We start from the raw sequence: 6,315 nt of genomic DNA, 5'->3' as shown, positions 1-6,315 counted from the left end.
CTAAGGTGCCTTCCATGCAAGAGCATCTGATCTGGGTAAGCAGGATGCTGAAGTTAAAAGCATGTTGGCATTTTCCATAGAAAGTGGAGAATCATAAGATAAGAGAAGCAGATCTGATCATCAAACTTTCATTTTAACGAGTAAAAAAAATAACAATTAAAATCCATTTTGGTGTAAATTTTAAAGCAATGATGTATCTAAATGGCAAGGTTATGAAGAACATTGGGTTTACCCTGAGACAGCATGCATCAAAAACAGGAATCGTTTCCTTGGATTTTTTAACAGAAGCAGCAGAAATCGCTTGTTACTTATTGAGAGCTTTGATGACATTATATTAGCCAAGCATACACCATAGAAGTAAAATTCTTCATTCTCCAAAACTATTCTCAGGGCTTTGGTTTTGTATATCCTCCTTCTCACTCTTTATTTCATAAATTCCTACCCATCACTTAAAATCTGATTCAATGGGCACCTCCTCTGGGAAACCTTCTCTGAAATCTTCAGCAATAACCTCTCTCCCACTCCAATTGTATTTCTGTTTTCTGCCTCTTTAATGCACTTCATAGAGTCCACCATCAGATGAGGAGACAAACACACACACACACACACACACACACACACACACACACACACATACACACACACACACACACACACACACACACACACACACACAGTTGAAAGGAAGGGAGTTACCCTACCTTTTGCCTCTTCTTGTATCCCCAGCTTTAGCACAGTTCCTGGCACATAGTAGGTGCTTAATAAATGTTGATTGGAATGATCTAAGTAGGTATGAATTTCAAAAGATGATTTCAGAATGATTTCTGGAGATGATGATGGCTAGGAAAGCAGCTGGGTGGGAAATAATGAAGAGAAATCATCGAATGTCTTCTTTAAATTCTGGAAGATCAGGAAGAAGCTCCCAGTTGTCCATATTCCACCCCCTCCAACCAGAGGGAGGGAGTGACCCCAGGGGCAAGGGATACTGAGGGGAATGTGAGGTTCCTAGTTACTTTACTAGCTAATAAATTCTGTTAACATCTTGGTCTTAGAGCATTAGACGTGAAATCAGGAGATGTCAGTGTTTTCTGGACTAACTAGATCTTTGTCAGTGTCCTTCACCAATATCTCAGTCTCAGGTCTTTCGTCCAAAATGTGACAAAGGAACCAAATTGTCATGGAAATTGTGCCTCCAGGCAACTAAGAATAGCTGTTGCAAAGGAGGTGCCAACCAGCATTGGTTGGTGAAGTTTCCTCTTCCACAAGTTTTTTACACCTGGGAGGTCATAGGTCCAATTGCTAGTATAGTATTATTTATTAGATTTGGGAAAACATGATGTATAGAGGATAGGGAATATTAGAGAGAGAAAGTAACAGATTTTTAAAAAAGATAAAAATAACAAGAGACAAATATTTAAATAAATTCAGCAGGCAGTTCTTAGAATGAACTGCAAAGAACCATGTCTCACTTTTCTTATATCCTTGAACCATCTAGCATCCCTTTTAAGTCTTGTCAAGGATGTTTTTCAGATTATTTTACACTTCTCTTATTGTAGTAATATTGTGGATTGTCTCAGTCTTGTGAAATTTGCTCCTCAAACTCTCAACAGATGTTGAAGCCTAGGACCTACTTTGGTCAATGATAGTAAAACTTTTAGAGACCGAATAACCAAACTGCAACCCTCATGCCTCATGTGAGCCACCTCACCTTACCCCAGACAGGGGAGAAAAGAAGCACTCCCATTGGGCTGCTGGGCAAAGGCAAGTGATGTGAGAAATGTCCTTGGGAGCAGTGGACTTGGGGAAGGGAGCTGTTTTCTCTGGCATGCAACAGCACCAGTGCCATAGGTTTGCCAACAAAGGCCTAGGTCAAAGAGTACCCTTCTTTGGCCTAATAGTTTGAGTATTTTCATGTGATTCTGCATTCAAAACCTGTTCTCTGCTATTGTTCATCCTCTACTTTGAAAAAGATCAATGAAATCATGGGGTGATCTCTTGACTTGCTATGAATTGGATTTCAGTGAGACAGCATTGCACCAAACAGTAAGCCTCATTCAATTTTCCAATGGTAGGACAAAAGTCAAGACAACTGGAAATAGTTCAGGATATGGTGGACATCCTTGATTTCTTCCATGTCTGACCAAGGCACCTGTTTCTGCCACATTCAAGGCCATTAAAACAAATTATTCTAACCCTAACCCTAACCCAAACCCTAACATGTTTCTACCACATTCAAGGCCATTAAAACAAGGCCATTATTCTCTCTAGATGGCAGCTTAGAGGCAGCAAACATTTAGACCTCTGAAAACCCTTCCTTACTGATTGCAAACTAAATGCTCCAAGGGGACTGAAAATCAAACCTAACAACAAGACAGAGCCAAGGAACTCTCCTGCTGGACTCATCATAAAAGGTATGCCCCCAAAAGCTAGAATTCGAGAAGACTTGGATTTAAGGGGAAGGAAGAAGGAAGGTCCCAGGACCCCTCCCCCACCTAGATTGCTAAGCCTCCAGCAGCAGCTGGAACCTCTGGGTGGGCAAAGGCGCTGATCTGGAGGGAGTACCTTGTGAGCAAAGCTGTGCCAGGCTCAGAGCATCCAACACAGTCAGTGGGGAAGCAGATGGAGGAGAAACACAGAGCACAGAGAGGGAGGCATAGTTGCAGCAGTGGAGACACTCCATATTCCCCTCCCCTTCCCAAGGTTTTGGCCCCAGGGCACTTCCAGCAACCCAGCCAGACTTAATCCCATCAAAGCCTCCAGAGGACAGAGAAGATCAAACTCCAACACCCCTCCCACCCAGACGCACTGAGAGATTTACTGACAAAACTCCAAAAGTAAAGATGGAAATAAAAGCCCAAAACCATTAAAAAAATGAGAGAGGCAAGAGCTCAGGCAACAGCAGGGAGTAAAGAAGGGGTAAATAAGAGCAAACAACAGAAAAAGAAAAAAGAAACTACAATCGGCAGCTTCTATACAGGCAATGAACAAAGAGCAAACAGAACAGAGAAGGACAAGGGAACACCAAGCAAAAAAACAGAAACCCCAGTGAATTGGGTACAGGCTCAGGAAGAACTCGAAATACAATTCAAAACACAATTAAGAGAGGCTGAAGACAACTTTAAAAGCAAGATAAGTCATCTGGAAATAGAAAACAGTGTCTTGAAAGCCAAAATTAATCAGCTTGAAAATGAGGCAAAGGAGATGAAAGAGGAGGCAAAGAAGATGAAAGATGACCTCCAAAGAAAATCAGACCAGAAAGAGAAGGATGACCTAAAAGCCAGGGATGAAATCCCAGTCTTTAAGAACCTGAATACAACAATTAGAAGCAAGTGACTTCACAAGGTAGCAGGACACTATAAAACAAAATCAAAAGAATGAAAAAATTGAGGAAAATATGAAGCATCTCATTCACAAAACAGAAGATTTAGAAAATTGTTCCAGGAGAGACAACTTAAGAATCATTGGTCTACCAGAAGACCATGACAAAAGAAAAAGTCTGTGTAAAAATGGAGATTTTGAACCTTAGACTTAAATCCCCAGAAGTCCTTGGTATTTCCCAGAATTCCCTATAATCTCACCTGAGTCTCCACCTGGGCAAGATCATAATTAGTATTTAACTGGCAGTAATGCCTCCCTCTCTCTCTTCCATTCTATTGCAATGATGTATTAAGTAAGCTAAGCGTGGGGATTCTGAATTGGCTAATCAGCCATGGGCACATGATTTTTATTTGTATTTTCTTTATTTCTTGATTTCTAATGATCCTTAATAAACCTCATAAAATATAATATTTTTATTATGAGATATAATTTAATTTTTATACCTGGACATCATACTACAGGAAATTATCCAAGAAAACTGCCCTGGTATTCTAGAACCAGAAGGAAAAGTGGAGATTGAAAGAATCCACAGATCACCTCCTGTACTTAATTCCCAACTGACAATACCCAGGAATTTTATAGCCAAATTCAAGAACTATCAGACCAAGGAAAAAATATTACAAGCTGCTAAGAAGAAGTCATTCAGATACCATGGAACCTGTGAATTTCAAAAGTACTCCACCCTATTCAGACCATTCTTTAGAAGATCAGATTTAGCTATTTCCTGATCAATAACAATAGAGATACTTGGAATAACAGAATCAGGTCTTGGAAACTACATTCTCCACCCTACTCAGTGTAACAAGATTAGGAAGGGCTGCAGCAAACTCAAGATTTAATTATTTGAGAATATGGCCTTCAACAGACATGTGAAAAAAAGGACAGACCTCCAGAGGTCCTAAGTAAAGCTTGAGTCACCATTGGCACATGTGAGATGCAGGAAGTGAGGTAGAGAACAGCCTCTGGAGTTCTAGGGACTTCTTGTGAGGAGGGCGAGAGTTCAGTGTATCCTGGAGCCTGAGATTGGAGGAGGCCCGCAGACTGTTTTCCTCCAGACTGGTCACGTGAATGATAAGGACTGACCCCTTTCCCTGCATTTGCTCTCCAAGGCCTTAATGCCTGCTTTGGCTCAGCCTGAGCCAGAGTGGGTCTGAGTTAAACTTCTTTCCTTCTCTCCCTTTTCCTTCTCTCCCTTTTTCCTCCTCCTCCTCCTCTCTCCCTCCCTCCCTCCCTCTCTCTCTCTCTCTCTCTCTCTCTCTCTCTCTCTCTCTCTCTCTCTCTCTCTCTCTCTCTCTCCCCTCTAATATTTTCTTACTCCTGTTGTAATTAAAACACCATAAAATTTTGGCAGCTGACTTGGGTATTTTATTATTTGGGATTTCCCTTGGCGACCATTTAAATTTAGATTTTTTTTTAGTGTCAACCATAATATTCATCCTTTACAAAGCACAGTGAGGATAATACAGGATCTGGCTGCATCTACACTAAAGGACTGAAAGGCATAGAATATGATATTCTGGAAAGCAAGGCAACTAGGTCTACAACCAAGAATCAACTACCCAGCAAAACTGACTATATTCTAACAGTGAAAAGTATGGTCATTTAACAAAACAGACGAATTCCAAGCATTTGTAAAGAAAAGACCAAACCTAAATAGAAATTTTGATGCCCAAGCACAGAACTCAAGAGAATCATCAAAAGGTAATTAAAAAAGAGGGGGGTAAAGAAAAACAAAACAAAATTTTTTAAGAGACCCAAAAAGTTAAAATGATATGTATCCCTATAAGAAAGGAGATCATTGGTAAGTCTTAAAAACTGTTATTATCCCCTGGGTAGCTAGAAAAATTACACTTAGAGGGAATGGTGACAAACTGTATAGGATTAAATGCCAAGATATCAATATGTATATAAATATATGTATGCATAAATACATATATATGTGTGCACGTGTGTGTATAACTAGAGCTAAAAAAAAAGAGGTTAATACTAAAAGAAATGAGAAAAGAAAGAAAAGGGGGTAAATTTATATGTCAAAAAGAAGCTCATGGCAGAAGAGGGGAGAACATCAATACACCAGAAGGGTAACTAGGTTGGAGGTAGGAAATACTCAACTCTTACATGCATTGAAATTGATTCAGAGAGAGAAGAACAATCCAATCCATTGGGGCAGAGAATTGATTTGCGCCTGTAATAGATAGTAATTCTGAGGGTGTATATCGATTGATACTGGATAACTAATATATCAAGGTTTTCCTACCCTCCTCCTTTTATGTCTCCCTTCCTCCCCCCCCTTTCAATCTCCCTTCTTCCCCTCTTCAAAAGCCTTCAGCTTCCCCCTCCCTCTTCTTTAGTAACACTCAGTGTGAACTATGATATTTTAGAGAAAATACTCTTTTCTCTTCTTTAACTCAAGTAAGGGTTTATTGGGAAAGACAGGAAAGGATGGAGGATAAGGTAAGAGGGATAGGATTTCCCTATTATCTACAGGGAGCCTTGGTTTGGAGGATATTGGGGAAATGACAATCAGTCACTAGCAGGAACAGTCAGAGAGATATGAGGACAACTGTCTTTCTTCTTCTTCTTTCTCTGTAAATCAGCCAGGTAATCTCAGCCAGCCAGCAAAAGCTTCAGGGTCTCCACCATCCACCACAAGCCAAAAGCTCAGTCCAAAAACTCCTCAGCCCAGTTCAGCCTGGCTTGGCTCCAACTGTCTTTCCCAGTAACATTCCAATGGAATCTTCATTTTGATTGACAGTTTCTGTCCTCAACTTTCTATCTTGCATGCACTATAAATTCTCTTCCACACACCCTATAGGGAAGTAGAAGGGTAACAAATGGACTGATGGGGAAGGAAGCAGTACGAGGGAGGTAGAGGGTGGGGGGGTTAATTTAAAAAGACTATAAAGAAAATAAGGGGGGAATAAGAAGGGAGGGAGG

The sequence above is a fragment of the Monodelphis domestica genome, chromosome 6 (assembly GCF_027887165.1).
Source record: "Monodelphis domestica isolate mMonDom1 chromosome 6, mMonDom1.pri, whole genome shotgun sequence".
Taxonomy (NCBI): Eukaryota; Metazoa; Chordata; class Mammalia; order Didelphimorphia; family Didelphidae; genus Monodelphis; species Monodelphis domestica.
Note: the sequence above shows the minus strand (reverse complement) of the source record.